This window comes from Bactrocera tryoni, chromosome 1 (assembly GCF_016617805.1).
Source record: "Bactrocera tryoni isolate S06 chromosome 1, CSIRO_BtryS06_freeze2, whole genome shotgun sequence".
NCBI lineage: Eukaryota > Metazoa > Arthropoda > Insecta > Diptera > Tephritidae > Bactrocera > Bactrocera tryoni.
The window spans coordinates 83,143,890-83,170,518 of NC_052499.1; the positions used below are offsets into that span (position 1 = coordinate 83,143,890).

At 35.1% G+C, this 26,629-nt stretch overlaps 1 protein-coding gene across 5 annotated transcripts in view; it reads right to left on the reverse strand.

Moving 5' to 3' along the window:
* The window catches only part of LOC120766250 (polypyrimidine tract-binding protein 1), a 420,921-nt gene extending 395,086 nt beyond the window's left edge, over positions 1 to 25,835 (reverse strand). For 3 of the 5 annotated variants that reach the window (XM_040091635.1, XM_040091634.1, XM_040091633.1), the window contains exons 1-2: positions 25,535 to 25,835; positions 24,326 to 24,710 (exon numbers count right to left, since the gene is read on the reverse strand). The gene's annotated coding sequence lies outside the window, so the exon portion shown is untranslated. Of the gene's footprint in view, positions 1 to 7,195; positions 7,744 to 24,325; positions 24,711 to 25,534 lie in introns of those variants that run through there. The other 2 variants (XM_040091637.1, XM_040091636.1) reach the window with 2 other exon arrangements.
* Positions 25,836 to 26,629: the final 794 nt, after the last annotated feature.

Here is a 26,629-nt window from a genome sequence, read left to right on the forward strand (position 1 = left end):
TTGGCGCATTGGCATACTACGTCAGCGGCAACAACAACAACAACATGCTGGTAGCAATTTTCAAAATTATTTTGATTTTAATGCCAACAACAACGCCGGCAATTGTCACAAATTGCGACAACTAAAACAACAACACCAGCAACAGCGCCAGCAACGAGAGCACAAGCACGAAAGCCAATCAAAATGCAAAGTACGAAAAGCGAAAGCAACAAACAAAACGGACTGCATGAACTTTACGAAAAAAAGCAAAATCAAAACAGAAAACAAACCGTTTGAAAGGCCTAGCAGCTGCCGGGAAGGAGGTGACAACGGCAGCAGTAACAACGGGGGCAGTGGGCACTCACACACACACACTCACACGTTCGCGCATTATTGACATGCACAGGAGAGCCTACGGAGTAGACGTGGAATGCGAACGCAGACAGTTTATTTCGATTAAAGTCAATTGAAATAAATTTTCATCAAAAAGCCACGAAGAGGCAGCGCGACCAGCTGCAACAAGCGAGCAGCAGATACGGGCGAGAACGTGCGAAAATTAACCAGCCGGCGAAGCAGGCACACAAAAAGAAAGAAGAAGCAGCGGTGGAACTGTGCGCCGGCGGCAGACGAGCAAAGGTGTCAACTGACAACGGCGAACGCTTTTGCCACGAAATTTGTATATTTACTCGCACTTACTGATAACGCGCCGTCGGGGTCGCGCCAGTTTCATTGCGGGGGAAAGGAGTCCTCTGAAGTGTACGCCAACGGAGTGGGGGAAAACAAATTGACAAACACTGCAACCGCCACTTAACACTTTAATCCCCTTAAAAATATGTTTTCCACGGTGCACAGTTGCCAGCAACCGTAAAACATGAAAAACTAAAGTGGCTTGCGGAGGGGGAGCACCTATTCAATCACCGCTTGAGTGCTGTCGAAAACACTTGAAAACTGTTTTAAAATATTGTTTGCAATTATAGGTTTATATTCAATCGAATGGCATTCGATATTACACTAAGCTGATATGCAATGGAGAGTGGAAACAGCATTTTATAAGTATGTAATCAACACCTTTAAAGCGATCCAATAACTATGAGGACTGCGCATTACACAGCTGCCATTATAACGGTATTTTTTAATGATTTTTTTGTAGCGTATTATAATTTGTAATTCTTTATATATCTGCTGCATTAAGCAAGTGCTCGAGAATTTTTTTTAATTACATCAAAATTTGCTTTTGTGAAAAACTTGTTGATTTTCATAATTTGTTTCATAACAACATGAAAAATAATATATTTTTTATACATTACAAATGTCATTTATACCTCCGATAAACACTGGACTGAGCTTCCCTATTCTGTTTATGGAGTGAATTTTGTTGGTAATTTCATAATTTCACTCAAAGCATTCCCGCGGTAGTAAGAAACAGCTAGATCACTCGTTTTTACAACCTTCACATGAAACGAATTTTTCACCAGCAAAATCATTCGTTATAGGCAAGAACAGATAGTAACCACTTGGTGTATGTTTCGGACTATTATATGGATGCATAACAACCTCTCAACTTAGCACCCGAAGCTTCTGGCAAGTTACTATCGACGCATGTGGTCTGGCGTTGCTCTGATGGAACACAATTCTTCTCCTATTGGCCAATGCTGTCCGCTTCTGGGCAATTGATTTTTTTACACGGTCTAATTTTTGACAGCACAAGTCCGAATTAGCCGAGATGCAGCTCAAAGTAGATAATTCCCTGCCAATCTCAGCAAACACCGAGATTAGCCACCTTTTGGGCCGGGTCACCGCGATTTGACCAAGACCGTTTTCATAAGGAACTCACTTGTCATTAACAGTAAACATGCGTTTCAAAAATGGATAACTTGTGTTATGATTCAATAACGACTTGCAAATGGAAATGTGACCACGAGTTTTTTTGCGTTAACTCATGTGGCAGCCTGATGAATATATGAATATTAACAGACTTATTTGAACGTCATTTCATCATGGAAAGATATACGATCCAACAACAAGTGAAAATTATTAAAGTTAACTATCGAAATTCGGAGTCAGTGGCCTGAACTTTAAGAGCGTTACGTCGTTGTGGCGAATTATGGGAAAATATCTTGACAATTTGACGCACAACTTGTAGCCGCTTGACCACCAGAATCGTCGTATGTTCGTGAATTGAGCTGAGCAACAACTTGAAAATAATACGGATTTTCATCGAAAAACCATCTTCGGCGATCAGGCTCATTTCTAGCTGCATGGCTTCGTCAATAAGCAAAATATTCGTTATTGATCAGGCAGCAATCTACACGTACTCCATGAGTCACCATTGCGAAATTGAAAAATTACGGTTTGTTGCGGTTTATAAGCCGTCGACGTCATTTGGCCGTACTTCTTACGTGATGATCAAGACCGGCACGTTACTGTGAACGGAAATCGCCACTGGTCAATGATAACCGAATATTCTTGGCCCGAATTGGATAATATGGACTTGGACAATATGTGGTTCCAACAGAACGGCGCCAAAAGCGACACAGCGAATGTCACAATCGATTTATTGAAAACCAAGTTTGATGAACGTGTTACGCCTCGGTCATGCGATTTGACGCCGTTAGACTATTTCCTGTGGAGCTACGTCAAGTCCACGGGCTATGCTAACAAGCCAGCGTCGTTTGATGAACTTCCTACGAATATCGAACGTGAAATTGCAGCAGTATCGGCCGATTTGTGCTTGAAAGCCGTCGAAAATTGGGCTCAAAGTGTAGACTTCTGAAAGCGAGCCCGTGGTGGCCACGCAAAAGAAATCAAGCTCCACAAATAATGGCATCGAATGTACTTTCACAGGAATAAAGAATGTCATTGATATCCCAAACCGTTTTTGTTTTATTTAAAAACTTTTGTAGCGCTCTTATTGAAAAGCTCGATGTATAGTGAACAATGGGAGTTTTAGAAAATTATCAAATAATTACTGCCGTTAAAGCGGTAAATACCAAAGCTTTATTTCTAATATTAAAATTCACTTCACTTATTTTCAGATATATGTATAGTCGGTATGTATGAGGCAGATGATTGTGACATTATTTGCTTCCTTCAATATAGAAGTCTTGAGGATCCTACAAAGAGTTTAAAATTTGTATCCAACAGGAGCACTTATTATTCAGGTTAGCCACAAGCGAAGCACGGTATCTAAAATCTATCAAATTATAGTCATGTAGTCCAGCTTATTTGCCTGCAGGAACACTATCGTATGGAAGTTTTATGATCTCTACGATCTCCGTGGTTTTTCAAGCGAAATAGACAGCGAAAATGCTCTAAGAACAACTCTACATTATTACCGAAACAATCTGTTGCTAATACTTTCATTGATAAGGAGTTAGCTTTATCTAAACGCGATCGCTGATCGTGTAAAATTTGTTTGCAGCAAGTATTAAGAGTGATTTTTTTTTAAATCCCTAGCTCTTGCAAATTGTAACAAACACTAGGAAATGCGCTTGTAAGTGATGTAAGTTTAATATTAAAAAATTGCCACATCAATATGGTGTTCGCAGCGAATCTGCCATAAATCGAAACCTGTTGCACCGGCAATTTCGCAACATCTGCAGGAAAAAAGTGAAATTTAATGAGAATGCAAGCTTCGGATAAAAACCGACACACTACACTGTCGAGCATATCTACACACAAACATCGATTTAATTCAGTATACAAAGAGTTGAGAAATCCAAAAAATCTACAGCTGTTGCCTTGGTAATAAAACCACAACAGCTGTCGCGCGAAACTACACTCTAAAGATAGCAAATATTTTCATGTGGCAAAAAAGACAACATAACTGTATAGTTGGCTTACACAAGGCAAGTGGCGAATGACGCGCAAAAAATCAAGCAAAAATGGTTGTAGAGGCACGCAAATTATGTTGGATAAACAGAGTTAACAACTTGCATATAATATATTTACTATTAAGGTGGTTCGTTTCTGTATGGGAATGTCAGTTTTATTTGACACACAACGCGCAAAGGACCATAAATCTTGCGCAGAACTTTTCACTCGAAAACTCGTAACGTCGCACCATATAGCAGGACAGGAATAATGAGTGAGTTGCAGAGTTTTGATTTTGTGCGTCGAGAGAGGACTTTTATCAAATTTTCAATAAAGAGTAATTATACTATATCACACTGCATAAGCGGACTTTAGCTTCATCGCACTTAAAAACCGTGCTTATACGAAAAAATAATTAATTAATACTAATAAGGACACCCCTAATAGGCGCGTTGGTGTTAGCCGAAGCAAAAACGACTAAATCGCTCGGCAAAAACAGCCAATTGTGGCTGCCACTTATTTGTTTCGCTAGCGAATTATGATTTGTCTGTCTTGCCAACCACCCGCCGCACTCCAAAGCCCCCAAAAATGAACAAAACGAATGTGTCAGTAAAATCAAACTGTTGCTGCAGGAATTCCCCAACAAGTAAAAGTGAACAATAGAAAGAGCTCAAAGAATAAACGCAAACTGCCTTACGCATGAACAAATTTAATTTAGAAGGCATTTCGATGCCGCCGATGACAATGTCGCCGGTAGAGCTGAACACGCACGAATGTCCTTCAGACACACTCACTCACACACATATATGCATATCTATATACATGGAGGCATGTTGCTCGACAGCTGGCTGTTGGACAACGTTCAGGAGTCGGGTGTGAGAATTCTTATTGTTTGCTTGAAATTGCCAAAATGCGCGGAATGTGGCGTGGTGCGGGTGGAAGGGGTAGTTGCCCCCCTAACTCACGCGGAAAAAGTGGTGCAGTCAAAATTACTGTTATTAAATAATGCCTTTGCGTAAATACTTAACAAAAGCCAACTTTTTTGTTATTATCAAGATGAAATTAAAAAAGTGGATATTAAGAATAATGTTCACAAGGCATCAGGCAGCTATTAAAGGTATTGAAGCGTATGTCGAAATTGCTATAAATTCGCTTTTGTGAACATGTCATAATGAAAATAAATCAAATTGCACTCTTTTTGTTTGTGTATTAAAAAATACTTGGATAAAGTTCAGAAGCTTGTGAAGTAACTGGAAGATGCCTAAAATGTTATTAAGATTAACATTGACGGGTAATTACATTAGCTCCTTTTCATAATAAGCTGGTGCTTAATCCTTACCCAATATGTGGTCAATATTCTCATTCATATAGTATAGAAATAAATCGATATAAAAAAGTATTAAAAAACCTATTTTTCGAAGAGTTTTTGGCATTCATTAAAATTGTACTAATACATTCTGAGATCAAGACATCCACATTTTAATTATAATGTTTCTTTAAGACAAGATTGGAACTAAAGAGCGGATACCGCTTAAGAGTGGTCTAAAACAATAAAGAGGGCTTATTCCAGCTATACGAACAGTATTTATTGAAATATTATCAGAACGTTAGTAAAAACATTCGGTGATAATTTTTTGTCTCGAGCAAGTGTTGTTGATGGGTACAAAGTATTCAAAGAGAATGGAGAACGCGTTGATGATGACTCACGTCCAGGGCGCCCATCAATATCAACTGATGATGAACACGTCAATAAAATAAAGAAATTGGTGCTTGAAATCGACGATTAACAGTCAAAGACCTTATTGGCACCGTTAGAATATAGGAAGGGACAGTAGAAACCATTTTAAAAATCATTTGAGCCTAAGAAAAGTGAAAGCACGATTGGTTCGAAAATCCCTCAACAGTGCCACGTTAACATCAGTGAAACAATGGTTTTCGAGATGTCATGAAACGTATGTACTTATATTTTTACTAACGAGTCTTGTATCAGCCGAATATCGTGGCCAAAGGGAATTGACAGCTTTCTTTGACTCTCGAAGAGTGGTACACTCCTAATTTCTTCCGACCTGCAAGGAATACTATTTGAGTATTCTACGTCGTTTCCGCAAGGCTATTCGTAAAAAGAGGCCGAAATTATGGACCGAAAACTCTTGTTTTTTTTTTAAGCCACGATAATGCACCGTCGCATACAGTATTGATTCTTCGTAAGTTTTTCAACCGATATCGTGCCGCAATCACCGTGTTCGCCTGATTTATCATCTGGCTATTAAGTAAACTCAATTAACCGTTTCAGGGAAACCGTTTTGAGTCAATTGAAGACATTGAACATGAATCGGTACGCGCATTGAAAGCTATTCCGAAAATTGACTTTAAAAACTGCTTCGACATGATCGAAGGACTAGTCCAAATTTTGATTTTTGACAAAGTGGGGGTCTCCTTAGAAAAAAACTTTTGTTTGGAAAAAAATATACTTTTGAAAAATATGAATTATTATCAGAAATCGTATTCCTTCGATCATTACCTGACAAGTATTTTTAAAAAGGTCGTGTAAAAGTTTCGAATCGATCGATTCAGCCGTTTCGGAGCTATTTGTTCTGAGTACACCGTTTCGAAAAAACGCGTTTAAAGCTTCGGAAACCAATTAAAAAAGCTGTCGTTTCGATGTTATTGATATGATTTTACAAAGTAGACGCTAATTTTTTATGTAAAGGAGCGAACTCAAACCAAATAATGAAAGGTAGAGATCCTAGAACGTTTTCAGAGACTAAAATCTGTACAAACAGAACACAAAACCAAAGCGAAAACTTTAATTGATAGGTAGATAACTTCATCCGAATTCGCGATCACTTGCTCGTGTCAAATTTGATTCCAGCAGCCATTTAGGGAAACTTTTTGAAATCTCGGAATATTTTAATATGAGAAAACATATCCTTTTTTACTTTAAAGTAACCAACGAAATCTGTTCCAAACCAGAGTAATATGCCTCATTACTCTCATATACATATGTCTAGGAAGAAAAATGTATAAGTCGTTTTGACAAGTTTTGAACGAATGTTTCAGCAGTCTTTATAAGATGCTAAAATGTCTTCTTCAGCCATTAAAATTGGATTCTCTCCCTTTTAGTTGGGTTTGTCAAGAAACCTTTTTTGTTTAACCAAAAAGAAGACAAATGTTCAATAGAGCATGATTTCTCTTGAATTTGACGACATATAAAGTTTTTTCCACTTTTAGGTATGAGATATGATTTTGAAAACAATTGAGATCTCAGAAATTGGATACATAAAACATATTAGATTCAAATAGTATATATTTATATAATCAAACAATTTTTAATTTTTCTGGTGAATGGTTGTCTGAGTATTTTATAGATCACCTGTTGTTTTATTTAAGAAGTATTACTTACCCGAAATTAAAAAGAACAGCACATGTGTTGTCCTCCGATCACAGCTGTTTGAGTTGCCTAATTTTTCTACTTCTCTGTATCTATATTTAGGTCTAAATATGTGGAGCTACCACAATTACGTAACAACACTTTTTATTCACTTTTTAGCTGCGTCTGCTGACGTCTATAAAACGTTGCACAAAACAACAAAAACAAAGGCGCATATGAAAATAAAATTCTTTGAATTCTTGCGAATTTTATTATTTTCGAATTCTAATTTTGAAAAGTAAAAAATTTTTGCACCTCAACACTTCGAATTTGCGACATAAATTACTTTTTTAATTGCATCTTTTCAAATACGCTATGGCTTGCAGAAAAATACGGTTGCCACTTTATAAATAAAACATAGAACTGAAGCACAACAAAAACAACAATACGCGTATGGCGTTTGTGCACAATTGAAAATGAAATTAGGCGTCAACGAAATCAAATAAAATAACTTGCTGCGGCATCAGCTTTAAACGTTTGTGATCTGATATTATTTTCCAAGGATATTATTTTTTGTATTCTTTAAGGTGTTTTTATTTTTAAACAATTTTTAATTTAATTTTTTTTATTTTATTTTAATTTTTTTTGTTGTTTTCTGTGCTGATTAGCTGCAAAAATATGCAAATAATTGCGTTTTTCAATATTTATGCCTTTCAAAACCTCAAAAATAACTAACTTTACATGGTTTTTACAAAAACTTGTATGCGCTGTTGTTGCGAATGCGAATGTCAGGCCTGGAAAAATCGAAAAAGAAAAAATATTTCCCATGTCAATGCAATTGGCAGAATCAGTGGAGATTTTTATACTTGTTTATTTGGTTAATTAGCCGCCAAGTGGCAGGCTACGAAACGAATTAGTGAGGGGTTAAGCTTTTCGTGTTGTTGTTGTTGTTGGTTTAATGTGTAGAAGCGCACAGTCTTGCGAGTGCAGGAAAAAGGGCGATCCAAAGTGCAATGAAGATAAGTGTAAGTAAGAGATAGCAAATATTAGAGGCAGCACACTAAGGAGACTTCGATAGTGAGAGAGCGGGAGAGAAAAAAATGAGTAAAGTTATATTTGAATGCAGCAAAGACATCTTCGCTTTTTATGAGCTTTTTGGAAAAGGAGATTTAATTAAAGTAGAAACAAACACAAAATAATGCGTGACACACAAGTAGCCAGAACGTATAACGGAAAATGAGTATAAAGCGCATAAACTATGTGTGTGTGGAGGGCGAATGGTGATGGGTGGGTGGTTTACGGCGGTGCCGTGGAGCCGCAAGATGCACATTTTTAAGCACACCATATCATTTCGGGCTTTCGTAGGTGTCAGTGGGAGAGGAAACAGGCAGTAAAACATTTAGATGCATTTAAAGAGATTTCGAAATGTTTAAATTCAATGATTTCGGTTTTAGTTTTGTATATTTTTTTTGTGGTGGATGAGTGCAGTCTTTAGATGATGTGTTTACTGGGTATTTACGAGTGTTTTCAGTATTTTATTTTTGGTCAACACAAACTTTCAGATTTTATAAGGAAAAATCGAAAATGTTATAGATGAGCGCTATGAAATGATGAGCAGCCATGAATTGATAGGAAACATTTTTATATTATTAGTTTTTTTGTCATATAGAGTATACAATAACGAGAGTACAAAACGGTAAATAAATATGAGAACAAGAGTATTCACACAACAACAGACGCATAAAAAGTAAGAAAATTTAAGAAAATTATTTCGTTACATATTTATTATACATACAGTAAAGTTAATTCAGAAGAACATACATACAAACATATGTGTATGTAATAACAAACGTCAAACGCTAAACTAAACTACAAAAATGTTGAAGTAAAATTATAGCAACGTGTGTGGCATATAAACATTAGAAATATTAAAGTTATAAAGAAATATTAAAGGTAATCGTATGAATCGCGAAAATGCCGGCTGAAAGAGATAGATATCAGCAATTGAGTGTAGGGAATGAAGAGAAAGGAAGTGGTGTTTACAGAACATACTTTGATTTATAGCTGCTTATGACGCTTTTAATTCACGGTTATTAATCAATGTGCCGCGAAATAGCAAAAAAATAAAATCTTCTAAACTGTATGATGAAGAGCATACGAATATGTGCATACATACATATGTACGTTAAAAAAAATTAAATGATTTTTTTCTAGAAAATAGAGTTCAGCGATCATAACCAAACTTACGGCATACATTTTTCAAAAATCATAAAACTTATTACGTTGTAAACAAATAGTGTTGAAATCTTAATATGGCAAATCCACTGACCATATGCCAGTAATTTACCCCAAACCATAAAAAACATATTGCAGGCACTAACCAATCTGCCCTTGCATCGCTCATGATAACATTTTTAAATATATACAACTACATAAATATTTGAAAATGGTGAACTAAAGTGTGATCCAAGTTGAGCTATTTATTCCGTAAGTTTTTTTTTGAGAGTCGTGTCAAGCTCTTGTTATTTTTGTTCAGTATTGTTTGGCATTTCATCATAGAAACACTTACGCCTGAAAAATGTTTACAATCCGTTAAACATTATTACGAAAATTCACGTTCTGTAAAAAAAGTGTTTCGCGCGCTTTGCTCAACTTAAGGTCAACATAATCGGCATACTGAGCGTACTTATCGCAACACCATAACCCATCTTGAGACCATGCGTTCATTATTGGATAATATTCGACCGAATACACCACGTCCAGCACGCAGTGAAGAAATAAAAGCAGCCGTCACTGAGAGTGTACACGAAGGCCGTTGAGAGTTGATTCGGCGCCTTTCGCAGCAACTTGGACAGCCGTATGGAACGACTTGGCGCGTTTCACGTCGAGATCTTAAATTGAAAACATACAAAATACAGCTTTTGCAAGAACTGAAGCTGCTCGACCATACCATGCTACATCGGTTCACTCTATGTATGAACTCTTGAAAAATTCCAATGAGATCTAAAGTTTTCGATCCAAGTTTTGTTCAGCGACGACGTCCACTTCGGGGTATAAGCAAAATTGCCGCATTTGGGTCGAAGAACAACTTGAAGAGATTGAAGAGCTGCATTTCATTCAGAAGAAACAACTGTCTGGTGTGATTTGTGGGTCGGTGTAATCATCGATCCATATTTCTTCAAAAATGATGATGGTGAGAATGTAATGTCAATGGCGACCGTTATCGTGCCATGATAACCGACGTTTGGATGTCTGAAATTGACGCTCTTGATCTCTGCGACATTCCAAGACCGCGCCACTTCCCACACATCACTTCAATCAATGGATTTATTGCGAAAACACTTCGGTGAGCAGATAATTTCAAATTTTGTTCTAGTGATATCACAACCTTAGGGGATATGTAAAGTCTTAAGTCTAAGCGAACAATCCCGCTTCGATTTAGGCCTTGGAGCAAAGCATCACGCGTGTCATTCGCCAGTTAGCTGTCGAAATGCTCGAACGAGTCATCGAAACTAGAGCTTAACATATGGACCGTCTGAGAATTAGCCGCGAACAACATTCGAAAAAGACAATCTTAAAATAATAAATGCCAGAGAATGTCCTTTCGAAAGATAATAAACATTCCCCATTAAATCTGAAGTATCTGTGTTTTTTTCTTTAAAAAAGTAGGAAACCTCGAAAACCTTTGCGATAACAACTGATAGTTACAAAAGACGACCTCGAGAAAACAACGTTTTGTTTGTAAAAATCAACTTCCAACCACATTTTTTGCTGGAAGAAAGGTAGGAAGGCCGTTCGCACCAAATCTCTTATCGTATCAGAACCCTTAGACAATATTAAATACATACATCCAGCTTTGAATTTTTGTTTCGATGGCGAAATCTTCATGAATCCAATATTTCGCAGTAGCGCCAGTTAAAAAAACAGTTTGAATCGCTTTTCAGCTTTTTAGTAGAACGGTTAGTTTAGTTTTTAGAGAAAGAAGCCTTACTGATCTTTTTAAAGAAATTGAAATTTTGACGTTTTAAGTAAATAATTTGTTTTACAAGATAAAAATAAAAAAATCTCAAAAACAAAAAATTTAATAAAATTTGAGGTTATGTGACAAAAGTATACATGCAAAAGTTATAAATCTATTCCTTAACTACAATATTGCCATGTAATTTGTTTCTATAGCACTCGTAGTTTTCAGGGAAATCGAGATTAAATGTTTTCAACCTTTAAAAATTCAAACACGTCCCTCCCTATCTTTTTCTCAACCTCAGATCACCCCTAAATTATTTTTAATATTTTTTTTAATTATCTACTCTGGTCTATTAATATTTTAGAATTTCGAATTTAACCAAATTGTCCGAAAAGTGAAATGTTCATTAATTGAGCGGCATTAGTAAAGTATTTACGATTTAAATAGGAGAATTAAGTCGTGCAATTGGTCACAGAGGAGCTGAAAAATTAATGACTTATGTTTCAATTAATGAACAAAATTATTATTCGGAGCTTTTTCTTTGTAACTTCAGCAGCGGCTGTGAGTTGAATAACTGCTGCAAGTGTGGCAAATCGTTAAATGAATGAATAATTTAGCAGGTTAATGGAACAATAAAATGTTGACGCATTAATCACATTGCAATTGAGCTACCGCACAACGCGCAGGCAAGCAAAAAAAACTGTTATTTAGTTATATGTACATATTTTTTAATTGAAAAGATTTTTTTTAATTGAAATCATTTTTTAAGCTTTTTTAGTTGTCAACTTTTTCTCTTTATTTTTGCGCTTTATGTGTTTCAATCGCTCCACTCATATTTTACTGAAGGCCGGCTTGTCGCTGAAAATTATAATTCCACCATAATTACTGGTGAGCCCTTTTTTGTTTGAGCCATTCAGCGCTTCAATGCAAAAATTGAAAGCTCAAAGCCCGCATTTGAACAAAAATACTTAACGGTAAATGAAATACAGCGCACGACTGAATTAATAATGAAACACTTTGTTGTATGGCCACAACTACACACGCGGCACAAATTAACATGCATTACGTCTGTACATCGCGCGCACTATTTTCTGACACTTCGGTGACACCTTGTTGACAAAACAGCTGTGGCCGCTAACGGAGCAATCAACACCAATCAACGGTTATAATCAACGCTAACAGCGATATGTGCCCGTCTATATTGAAACTGACGCCGCACCGCAACGCCCCCCGCTCTACCTAAAACGCCTGACATCCCACTAGCGGCAGCGACGGAGGCAGAGCAGCAAATCACGCCAATTAAGCCGCACAAAACGCTCAGCACCCAATGAAATCGCTCTTTATGTGTCACAAACTGAATGGGAATACGCTGAAATTACCGAATAATGGCAGTGCAGCGCGTCACACACACAGAGGCACGCACGCTGACACACAATTCTAAATTATGCAGATTAATGAGTGACACACACACGCACGCATGCGGATAATGCGGAGCGGTGGAGTAAATTTTAAATGAATTAATGTACAAATTGTTTATTTTAAAAATCATTTATTCGCTGACTTGGCAGGAATAAGCGCGCACACGCATGTTGGTTGGTGTTGGTGTGCGTACACTGCGGCGCGCTGACAAGCCATGCAAGGCAGCGCAGCCGCCGCAAATGCAGTGGAAACATAATTTTTCATCACCTCGACTAATTACATGCCAAAACCGAAAGCGAATAGTCAACAGGCAGCTAGCAGGAAGCAGCCTACACTGTTACGAGGGGTACCCAAAAAGTTTCTGGATTTGGCTTTACAATATTCGAAGCGAAAAGCCAACTTTAGCGTGAAAAATAAATAATTATTTTTCGAAATAATTTCTTAAAAAAAAAAAATTCGAAAAAATATTCAAAAAATATAACAGTTACTTTCAAAAATTTATTGGTTTAATATGTAAATTTTGAAATGCTATACTAAATATTATTCCAATAATATTTATATAATTTTAATTTTTCAATATTTTTCAAAAATATATAATTTCTCAAAAATTTGTTCGTATATCCATTGGTTGCATAATCTACACTGACACTACCCACGTATAACACCCATTCAAACCAAACAAACTTTACGTGAAAATCAGCAAGTGTGTGTGCATATGTATATGTATATGTACCTATGTATGTATTTTCGTTCTTCACATCGTCAGCGCTGAGTTATGGAGTGCCACAACTTTTCACCGCATAATTTCGGTGAAAATTACTGCCAATGATCGATTATGTCAAATTCATATAAATATTTATGCACACACTCTACAGCCACAACAACAACAACAGCAACAATAACGCACTGAGCAGACACCGGCTCTACACACGACTTGCCTAATGTAAAAAGGATGTTGCAAATGTTTTTGTTTAGATAAACCGGAAATGGTACATTTGGCCCAGTGAGCTATAATAATATAATGGCATTGCACTATAATTAATGTTTGCCAAAACGGACGCATACTGAGTGTGTTATAATAGTATAATTGCAAATGGAAAAAGCTTTCTTCAGCAGAAGTCTCGTGTGGAAATACTTAATTATACGGAGCAAGAGAGTCAAAAGAAAAATAGCTCCAAGAAAGTAATATTGTAATGCATAATAAAAGTACAAAAAAATAATAAAAGAAATATAAGAAAATAAAAAATGCGTAAAATATACAAATTAAACAAAAAAAAAAACAAATTATTTCAATTAATGATATTATTGAGCATGGAAATTAAAATAAATATTAAAAGATGTATAAAATAAATTGTACATCAGAGCAATTTTTCCGAAATAAATTCAACAAGATTTTATTTAAAAATTAAAAAAAAAATTAATTACAATTAAAAAATTTATAAAGTTAATTATAACTTGAAAAAATTATAAAATTAGTTGATGAACAAAAAAATAATAATTACAATTATAATTAATTATTTAGCATAAATTTTTTATTTTTTTTTTAATTATAATTAAATAAAATAATTTTTAATAATTTTTTTAATTATAATTAATCTCATATATAATATTAATTATAATTAATTTTTTTAATAATTTTTTAATTATAATTATTTTTTTTAATAATTTTAATTATTTTTTTTTTGTTAATGAAAATATTTATTATTTTAACTAAAATTTCAAATAGCCCCTTAATATAAGCGAAAAATTTGTCTGGCGATTTTTGACAAGGAAAATTACAACGGATTGTTTTATTGGAATTACAAGATTGTAGAAAATAGAAAATGTTTCTAAAGCCTACTTTATGGAGTTACGTAGGTTTTGAAATTTCAAATATTATACTATTATACTAAGTATGATAGGTCAACAATATTTTCTCAAAATTCTAAGGCAATCGCGATAAAAGTGTAGGAGATAGAACCTTTGAGAAAGCGGCCAGTCAGGCTAGACCGCCCGGTATTTCAATCTTTGATGTGTTTTTCTGGAAACATCGTTTTCAAAGTCGGCGGTCACGATTTCTCATAAACTAATGAAACGATCATATTGAAAATTTTCACAGTTCTAAATAGAATGACCTCGTTATTCTCGCCATATTTTCAAAAACATTTTCTTAGAAGGATTGTTTTTCGATTACAACAATTTTTTTCAAGGCAATTTGTGCTAAAAATTAGATCGCTGTGTACTTGTACTTTGCCAAAAACTCATTTTTTTTCAAATACTTCGATTAATCACGATCTTAACACATCAACTAAGTGATGAAATTTTATTTTTTGATTTTAGACGATTATTTCGTCTGTTATGCTGACCACCGCGAGGAGACATTTTTGAGCGGTGCCTCCGGAAATCAGTTGCCAATGGCTGAATTTTCAAAAAAAAAAAAAAATTATGAAAAAATTACAAAATTCACAGTTTTAATAAATTTATTTATTTATTAAATGTACAAAATTGTTGAAAAAAAGAATTTTCCTGGCCGTCCAAGTCCACGTCCTTAACAGAAGAGATAACGAAGGATTTTAACATCTCATATGGATCGACTCAACACATTTTTGTTAATGCTTGACTTGTACCAAAATACCTAAATCTTTTGCAAAACGGTATCGAGTAGAGGCCCAAGAAATGCTTGACAACGTAGATGAGGACCCTGCATTTATCAAAGTGTTCATTATTGGTGCCGAAACAACACCCATATAACATATTGCAAGGAACACGGTAAATTATAGGAACTGCAAAATTCTCTCCACAAAAGCACACGATTGTGAGAAGGCCTGTTCTTCTTTCCAACCTCCTCATAACCGATGTAAGTACTTATGTTAACCGCAACTCACAATTGTTGAGGCCAAAAGGCGCCACGTTCAATTTTCAACAGCATTCGAGTATATCAATAAAAAGACCTAACATTAACAGGTTAATGTTAATTATATTTACGAAGCAAATTAAAAATAAAAATATATGCGGAAATTAGTGGTTGCGAAGTACAAAAAGAAAAAGGCAGGGAAACTTCGGCAGAAATGCTTACGCATGCGGCCTATTAAACACAAATTTGTGAGCGCGTGTGTGTGCGAATGACTTATAAGCACTAGGCATACTTTTAGTTAAATGCGCATACACACATCCATACATGCACGCGTATTAAACACCATACACTGAGGCGCACTACCTGAAAGTCATTAATCATATAAGCTATAAATACCCGCAAGAGGGGTGGTGGTGCTGGTGTTGTTGTTGTTGGCTTGGAGGCAGCAAACACACAACTCATTGCTCAGCCTAGCGACAGATTTTGCACGCAGCTGCTAATTAACGCATAATTTAGCGCTTTTGCGGCGGTTAGCGAGCTCAATTGCATACATACATACATAAAGTAAGTAATTATTATTTAAAAGCAAAAGTATATAAGTATATATGCATGTGTGTATGTATGTGTGTACGTATGTAAGTGAAAAGTTAAACAGAGTAGGAACCATTTTTGTGAAGCTACAAAATAATACGCACGCTGACATTCATAGGTTGGAATTGAAAAATTACTGGCTGCCCAACTTTTTGTAATAATTCCAACAAGCCGAAGCCGAAGTGGTAGCGTGGCTCGTAGTAGAGCACAATGCATGAAAATACAATTTAATTCGAAGTGAAGCCTTGAAGGTTGCAACTGCCAAGTCATTACCAATGCCATTACCAATGCCATTACCAACGCACTGGAGAGTACCACACCCAAATTCAGGCGCAAACGAAGCATGTATGCGCCTTCATTTTTTTCTGATTAATTTTATTGTATTTTTTATGCATACTTTTGTGATTTTTTTGATTTTTTAAAATATTTTTTTGTAATTTTAATTTTTTTCACTAATTTTTTTTTAAATTTTTTTTAATTTTTTTTTTGAATATTTTTCGTAATTTTTAATTTTGTTTATTGTTGTATTCCAGCTCTTGACTTCATTAAACGCGTATGTCTTTATTTTCGCAAAGTTTGCCTTGCAGACAGGCATAAAAGTCATTTCCGTTTTGATATATGCACACATTGGGTGAGCATGGTGGCGGCGGTTTGCGCATGCGCGCATTATTTATTTTGTTTTTAATAGCAAAATGTGGTGTATGTCAGTTTAAATTAACATTTTATATATGTATGTATGCTGACTTAGTTATTTATTTTTAGCCGTGTGCTTTGGGCGCGTTAAGCGTCCATACATATATGTGTGTGTAGGTTGGTGTGTACAGGAAGACAAGCGCTCTTGGCTACGGTGGTAAGGCAAATTTTAATTTTATAAGCGATGCAAATTCAAAAAAAAAAATAAATAAAGCAATTGTTTACGGTTATCCGCGTACGCGATCAGCATTTTTTGATATGCCGCAAGAAGATTCGATCGTGAAATTCAAATTAGAGCGAATTGCTGCATAGATTTGCATGGAAGATGTGGGAGCTGGAAGTGGTTTTATACTGCAAGCAGAATTACTAGAGCTTCACTGAAATGCGCAGCAGAAAATGCATATAGATTAAAAAAAAAAAATGGAATTGTTGTAAAAAATAAGTGAAAGCACTAAATAATACAAAAATATAAAAAAAAATTTAATATTAAAAAAAATCATTAAAAAAATTTAAAAATTACGGCATTTAAAACCAGGTATATACATATGTACGTAGATAAAAAAATTAGACAACAGCTTCAACTTTGTAAAACCGCACCGTGCTTTGCCGCTCACCCACAAACCCATTTACAAGCTGATGCGTTGTCGATAACGAGTCGAAACAAAAGCCTCCAGGCAACGCATCAAGCAAGTCGAACGTAACACGACAAGTAAAAAAGACGCTCGTAACACACTCAAGTAAAATCAAGTCGACAAAAACGAACACAAAATCAAAAACAAAACAACAATACGCTTAACGCTGTCACACAAACAACATTCAAGCGATGAATTCAAGGTCAGTTTTTGTACAAATTCGAAGTCGGCCGTTCAACTACGATTGAAGACAATTTATGGAACACGTTAAGGGTTCCAATGAAAATCGTAAGTACGAACAACAAAAAACCCAAAATCTCAAAAAAAAATATATGTAACACACACGCACACGGGTGTACAAAGGTTATGACGAAGTAAAGCAAGTAAGAAACACGCAGTAAAAGTAATAAAACTGCGTAACACGAAAAGCACAACAAGAACAGGCAAACTCGTGACGAGCTGACTTGATGAAACAAACGCGTACTTATTTCTCGTCATTTTTCGACTATTTCGAAAGGGGTTAACCATATGAAGAAGACACGCTTCGGCAAAGCTGACATGAAGCGTATGAATTAAGAACTCGACAGACCCAACGAAAGTCTTGTTTGCTTTATGACCGACTGTTTGGGGCCCATACACAGTTGGGACTGCCATGACTAACGCTAAAATGTAGTTGTTTTCTTTTCTTCCATAATTTTTTATTTTTAATGGTAATTTTGTTTATACAGCATGAAATCAGTAAAGAGTCAATGTTTGCGTAAAGGAAAATGTGCTGACATCTGACGAAGGAACTATACGCGTAGTTGGCAAAGCGGTCCACTTATAGGGAAAAGCAATGAAATACAGTGAGGCACATTACTTGACTTACAAGTTGTTAGTTCTTTTCTTTTTTTATTGTAATTCGTTCGAAGAAAAGACACTTACTGCACTGAGGAAAAGTCACGCACTTTAGATGACGAAGAAAATTGAATACTTCAGTGGATATAATACATACAAGTTTCATTAAACTCGAATTTAAGGTGTAGTGTTTATAAAAAAAATGTTTACTTGAATTGGAACGCTTGAAGAACACTAAGTTTTCTTCTTTTGTACGTTCTATACATTGGTGAGCTACAAATCAGCCGGAGACTAAAGATTTTTGTTTCAAGACAGAGACGTCAGTACCGCAAAATGTTGTTTAAGGAGACTTAGTGAAAAAAATTTGTTTGATCAACTCTGCGCTTGTGAGTTTTGTTCTTTTCCTTGCACTTTGGGCAATCTTTTGTGAATTTATGCAAATAAATTGTGACTTTTGTAAACGATAGAAAACCCACGCTTTCAAAGAAACAAAATGAGAGCGAAAGTTATAAGTCTCTTAGTGGTGTTTCAGGCAGCCGCTAAACCTAGAATATTGTCAAATTTTGTCAAATTGTCTACACTATTAACCCTACTCAACAAATCTGAAGAGTTTTATTTTTTTATAATAGATCCAAAATACATTTATATTAAATCTTTTGTAGACATTTTTTCCGCAAATGCAAAGGAATCTTTTTCTCATAAGGAACCTACACTAATTTCATAAAATTGTCGTGGAAACTTGCTTCTTGTTCATCATTTTAAGCCTAATAGAGAAATTTAAGGAATTGTCTTCAGTTCATATGGATGATGTATTAGGGAGTTAATATTAAGATGGGGTCATATCAAGAGATAAAAAACTAAAAAAATATCATAAAAATGGAAAAACACCAAAATTGTTGGATAGAAATATCAGAATTTGAATTGGATATCAATTTTTGAAATTTCTTCGCTTGGAAGTGGAAAAACTAAATAAGCAACAAATCGGGTGACACACCTTTGTTGGAATTCATCTATGTTTAGACTTGGAAACATTTTATTCTTCACAAAAAATAGGCTTTATTCGAGAACATGACTTAATGACTGATTGTATTGGCTTTATAATGAGAGAGTATATCGTACATGGGCTTCTTACGTTTTTCAACTGTCCGTAAAAAACAGAAAGCAATATTCAACTACATTCATGCTAATTAAACCCGTTTAGATCGCTATATTGATTCAATTTACACATTTACAAAAATAAAAAAAGTCGGAGAGGAATGAAACCAAACTGAACATTCGCCGAAAAAATACTTCCAATAATAAAAATATTTTTTTTTTATATTTTAATATTCAACTCAAGAGTTTGAATTGTAGAATTAAAAAGCAGGTCTACTACTTTTTGATATAATTTATATTTTATATTTTGTCTCAATATAGTAAGTTAAGCTAAGCTTTGATCATTGTTTTTTTCTAAATTTTAAGAGAGAGATGAGGGAGAGAGCATTATTTGTAGAAACTTTGAATCATTCTCTACAAAATCCTTGTGTTTCGAGGGAAATTACTAACGTAAATATATATTTCATTCAGTTTGGTTATTACGTCTAAAGTTTAAACACTCTTCAAAATTACTTCACACTGACTTATTGTACATTAAAAACAACGTAAGAAATGGAAACTATGCTCAAATAAACTGCAGCAGAGCTGCGTTAGAAATAAAGATTTGAATGGAAATCTAGCACGATAACAAATTCTGATATAGTTCAAGGTGAACAATGCAGAAATTTTACCGGAGAGGCAAAGAGGGAGTAAAAGATCTTTACACGACAGGCAACTAAAACTCGCTTAACATTGAGTAACTTTTCAAACACAAATATACTGCACTTCTATTTGATATTTTCATAATTTTTTTTTGAGATTCTGTAATAACTTTTCTTTAACTCTATTACAACTCTTTGAAGAAACTCATATGATTTATTGTTGCAGCGTTTGTGGTCTCACCAAACGAGTTTGCATGCGTGCAATACCAATTAAGGGAAAAGCCGAATAAAAATCTGTCGCAATGAGTTTATTGATCGCATAAATTTAGAAACAAAGAAGAATGCAAACAAAGGCAACAGCAAAGAAGTGTGAATAAAATTACAAGTAATGGTCGTATTATTTCATTGGTGAGCACAAAAGACGTAGAAACGTATATAATTTCTTGATTGCCGACAAGTTGATAACTTTTTTTTTGTTGTTTTCACACAAATTGATTACTTTTTTTTTGTTTTCACACAAATGTTGTTGAAAAAATAACAAAATTTCAGTAATTGCTGCGCTTAAACTGGATTTTCTAGAAGCTATTAGGCACAGAGTTTCTTCAACTCTCAAAATCGCTGATGCATTTGGAAGTCAGCGACCGAATTATTGATGACAGCTTTAAAAATAGGAATATACATATGTATACATACTGTATTTATTTTGATACTTATTTGGGATTGTAGAAAAATATTTGCAAAGTGTATAATAAGATAAGAAAAAAATTATATAAAAAATAAAATAAAATAATAAATAAGAATAAATAAAATAAAAAAAAAATAAAACAAAAGATTAATAAAACTTAAATTAATAAAAAAATGAATAAAAAGAAATAAAATGAAAAATAAAAAATTAATGAAAGAATTAAAAAAAATAAATAAAACAAATTAAAAAGGAAGATAAATTAATTAAAAATTAGAATAAAGTAAAAAGTACAAAAAATAATAAGTAAAAATAAAATAAAAAAATTAATTAAAAAATGAAATAAAATAAGATAAAAAAATAAAATAATAAAAAAAAAATAAAACAATAAATTAAAAAACAACTAATAAATAAAAAAAATAAAACAACAAATTTAAAAACAACAAAATATATAAATAAAATAGTTAAACAATAAAATAAAAAAAAATAAAACAAAATTAATTAAATGGAAAGTAAAAAAATAATTAGAATATAAACTAAAATGAAAAAAAAAATAATAATTATAATAAAATAAAAACATGTATATTTTTTGTTTCTAATATTTTGTGCGCTACAACTCAAACAATATTATCTTGTTAGGCCTTCTGAATGTGCTTAGAGCCCGGCTGTTACAAAAAAGCACAAAATGTAGTCACACATACGTACACAACTCACTAAGTTACATTTTTAATTAACGAAATTATTTAATTTTATTTTTTTTTGTAGACAATTTGCTTCCACTTTTGTTGTTTCGAACAAAGTAATGCGGTTTCTTAGCGGTTTGCCGTGCCGCCGATAAAAGCGAATTTGCAACACAAAAGTAACAAAATTAACAAGAATAAATTAGAATTATATATGTATGTGTGTGCCAGTGGCAAATAAAAAACTCCTTATCAACACACCACATCCACACCCTCACTGCGCCACCTCTGTCGTCGGAGGCGTCCACAGCGCTTAGACGGCAGTCGGTATTTTCATTTATATTTACTCTACATATTACGTGTTTTGTGTGTTTCCGCCCCCTTCTGTTGACACATAATTTTTTCTATCGGCAAATAACATTTCGCAAGCATTGGCAGCCGCACACTCACCTAAAAAAGTGTAACACTGCGATAAGTTGCAGAAGTTGCATGAGTGTATGTGTGTGTGTGTGTGTGTGCTTGAAGTGGTATAAATTATATAAAATCAAGCCATGAGACGCTGAAAATATATTTAATTAACGGGAAAATAATTTCAAGCAGAAGGAATGCAAAATTAATGCAGCCAAAGCAAAAATTTGCTGCTGAAAACTTCACTAGGCTTTATTGGCAGAAATGCAATGTAAACAAGCCGGCGCCGCAACCGAGAGCCACTGCAGCACAAATTCCCTGTGTTGACGCTTTGACGAAAGCGTCTGAAATTTTATCCAGCCCGCTGTCGCGGCCGATGCCGTAATAACTTCAGTATTTTGATTAATTTCTGCGAACTTTGCGGTTACAGCTGGAAGCCTGGGAGCGTGAATTTTTTGTTATTTATATTCTCTTTTCGTTGGCATTCGTTTGTCTAATGTCGGTGTGGAGTTTTTCTCAAAAGTTCACACACATATATTTTATTTGTTTACAGATTTCCTTGTAAGATGGCGTGGATTACGTTGACTCATATTTCATGGCTTCAAACACATACATACCTAGATACATATGTGTTTTCTTAGCCGTTTCTCATGGTCAGCGCTTATTGGCAGGCTTGTGCGAATAGTAGACTTTTTGACTGAAGGTCAGCCATTAAAGCTAGTTTAAAGGAAGGAAAGTCTTCTTTTTGAAAGCACAGGACGTATGTAGTATGGGTATCGCATGAACTCTCTTGATCATCACAAAAATATCACAGTTGCACTATATTGTACTCATTATAAACTATGATGTCTCTTATTATGTATATCAAAGCAGATTACGAACCAACTGAACGAAAAGCTAAAATATGTTTTTTTCTGTCAAGAATCGTCACCTGAAACAAGCTCATGTTCTAATCTAGCATTTTTACAGAACAAAGATATATGACAACCAGACAAGAGATAGGATCTGTACGCGATAAACTTAAATTGTAATCTATACGAGGTAGAACGAACATCTAGATCGATCCGATTAGCCAGTATATCGATTAAAGTTAGAAACACCCTTTTTTGAGTACTTATTGAAATATTAACCAAAAATTTACGAGTTAGTCTAATTAAAAAAATAAATACATGGCTCCTTAAGAAAACGATTTTCAACAGGTTTGAAAGTCAATATCCTAAACATTCCCACGACAGTCGGCCAAATAATGTCAACTCGACAGTATTCTGCCATTAGAACAGCAATATCAATCTACTAATGTATGTATTTCTGAGTGACAACTTCTTTTCAAATCGATCAGAGGTTGTTAGGTTACTTTAAACCTGTAGAGCGTTAATCCATTATACGACATCGAGTTATATAGTACATAAGTAAATGGTTGAAGAATCTTCCCTTTATATTATGACAGCTGTTACAAACATATGTACATAATTCTACAAAGAATAACCGAAATTTTCAGAAGATAATACTTTCTAAATAAAATTTTTGGAAAAAGGGTTTTTTAACATTAAACATACTAATGAGATTGAAGCGCGCTAGGCAGCTCTTGTCTCACTTGCAACTAAATTTTAATTGAAAGTTAGGGAAGATACCGAAAAGTCCAAACTTTACACTTGACATAACCAACTTTGAAAAATACAAGTAAAACCTGCTAAAATTTTCTTGAAAATCAAATTTATTTTTGCTGTACTTCACCGTAAAAATTAGGTCCTGCCTGGTGGCAGCATACGCCTGCCAAATGGGTCTGACAGATCGAGACGACTTTAGGAAATGTCTGTTGTCCATCATTGGCAAGACTACGCTGTAAGCATCTGGGCTGCCCACGGTATGATACACTGAAGGAGGTATCCATAGTGAGGTCACATAGTCTGTTAAAATTCTCGTCAAAGGCAAGCATCCTAAAGGATGACTACTTCTCCTGTGGTGGTTTATTGGCCTATCACAGACTAACCTAACCTAACGTTTGTTTGCATATTATCTGGGAACAAATCGATATTTCTTTTCCTAACAATTTTCCTAAGAGAAATCCTGAAAGTTTCTTATTCAGAATTTATTCTTATGCCGTCACTGTTATAAAAAAAATATTATTCTGCATATTACTTCATTTCCGAATTCAATTCATCAACAAGTGGCAAATAAACGAAGGATAGAAACTGAAATACGTCGAACGCCAGGTACCAACGAAGGCATGCGCAGGAAGGAAGAGCTATCTAACTATCTACATTCGCATGTATTTAGCGACCGATGCTGGTTGAGTACGAGAGGTAGCAAGAGGAAACAGGTATAAGACAACACGTGCGCAGGTAACCAACCGGCGAAAGAGTGTAGAAAATAATAGCGAACGATTGAAAACGAAAGTGGTATCATATGACGCAAAGAAGTGGTTAATTTTATGGTAGAAGAGGAGCGTGAAGAGTGCAGAATTAGAAGAAACTAGGTGAAGCAAAAAACATATGTACGGACTATTTACAAGTGGCTTAAGACATTTTTTATTGATTACAACGAGTAGATATGCTTGGATAAACAAAAGAAATCGGTGGCGAAGAGAGGAGGTATTACAGAGATAGAGAAAGTAGATATGTTTGTATATACAATGGGAATTTGAAGAAATTTTTAATTAAATATTATTGTTTTTTAGTTTGCACTTACAGTTTGCACAATCGGCTAACCAAGAGGAAGAACGCTGGTTGGATTATGTGGCGGCTGGGACGCTGGTTTTTGCCTTGCAATAGGGATGAGCCACTTGCAAATAACGCGCAGAATTCGTCTTCAAAACGACACTGGGGTTTTTCAATGTTTTACACAACTTTTTTTAAGGTTTTGGTCTAATTTTTCTCTCAAACACACACTTCACTTTCAATTTTGTCAATCATTAAGAGTAACACTTAAATTAATTTTGACTTTTATTTGAGCGGAAAAAATCAAATTCATAAACACACACAATTATCGATAAAGAAATTGCGACACACTTCGAGGCGTATGGTTGGACTTGAACAAGTAATGCTCGGTGAAAATTTTCTTAAAACTGAACAAACTGAAAAAAAAAGATTTTTATTATAAAGCGGTCGCAACTTTCTGCTTATCAGCATTGTTTGTCATTTAACTACCGACCAATTGCGTATTTGACCAAAGTCAAAGCTAAAGGACAGTGGACAAATGACGGAATTTTTTCACACGAAGCTACACACACGCACACACAGTTGCCTTGAAATGCTTTGTGCGCCGACGGTGGCACGCACTGCTTCCAACTGGATTGTGAATTCCGCGCGACGGGATCTGCTATACTTCCTTTACAGGTACACGATCGAACACGTCGGTAACAAAGGTAGCGCGCCTGCAAACGAATGTGAGAATGACGACTGGAAAGGACGACAATGTTGAGAGCACCGTTTGCGATTTACTTTTCCGAACCGAACGTGAGCTACGGGAGTAAAAAAAGATTATACGCGAATATTGCGGACACAAAGGATACAAATGCTTATACTCGGAGCGACACACCACGACGGTAGACACAAGGACACACTGGTACGCCCGTATTTATGAATATATATTTTTCCGTTAAAAAAACTAATTACAACGAAATACGAGTTACAATAAAAAAAACGCGAAAGAAAATACTAATATACAAATATAAACAATTTTTCAACAAGGAAAAAATTGAAATGAGACAAATTTTTCGTTTCACTTTCAGTTTTCCAAAACAACAAACGCAGTGCACACTGTTATTGTAACCGTACACTACACTGAGGAGTGCGCTGCCCGGAATGGGGGCGGGCGCGAGTGCACGCCTTGCGAATTTTGGCACACGACGACCGCGAAAATGGTCACTGTGGCAACCTGTCGGCGCAAAACACTTACGAATTTCTTCCGCACAAAATGCTGCTGCTTTTATTTCGCTAACTAGTTACTGTGGTAACTTCTAGAATTTGGTCATTGGTACTCCCAAATATGGTTGTTCCAACACTTTTCACTTTCAATTCAACAATTGACACTGTTTCTATTATGATTGCTTGTTAAATTCGCTAGTTTCACATGCGCTTTGTATATTTTGCGGCTTGTTTTCTGAATTTCATACAGACACACCGATGAATTCTGTGTAAAAACTGAGACTGAGATTCTGTATTGTTAAAAGCGAATGCGGAGCCGTCGACAACGAAACGACGGCGAAACGGCTGCGAACAAGAAGAAGCAACATTAACGGCAGGCATACGATCAAAAATCTTTTCTTGCATTGTCTTCCACTCTTCTTAATGTTTTTGTTTTCGTTTACTTTGCTTCTTCGCCGTGTTCGTGTTTAACCATCAGCTCTTTTATCGTGTTTCTCTGACTTCGCTCACTCAATTGTTCTTGTATGTTACTTGCCGTACTTTTGTTGCTGCTGTTGTTGCGCGACGGCGTGCACACAACTACACACACACGCACGAAACAAGCAGTCGTCGCGTGCAAACAATACAAAGCGCAACAATTTACGAAGAAGAAGCAACAACAAGGCAAAGAGAAGTTTTTGGATAAATTTACGAGACGACAGAAGGCCAAGCCACATGTGTGTGAGCAAGAATAAAGCAAAAACAATGCAACATGATCTCAACATAAACAACGGTAGAAGACTCAATTTTACGTTCTGTCTCGACAGTTGCTCGTAAGCAAAGGTGAGAGAGTAGATATTGAGAGGATCGCTTACGATATTAGCACGAGCGCAACAGTGTTGCCGGCTTTGGATAAATTTATCTAATAGGTGGATTTATATCATAAATAAGTAGTTCGCAGTCAGGCCGTTACTTTTGGGCAATACATTTCTAAAATACTGAAAGCTCACGTTTATGAAATATGAAGTAGTCAAATAGGGTTATTATAGTTTAACTTTGCTATCTGTTGATCCTCATATCAGTATTAACGTGAGAGATGTAAGTAGAACTCTATAACTCGAAAAATTGCTTAAACTAAAAGAAAATA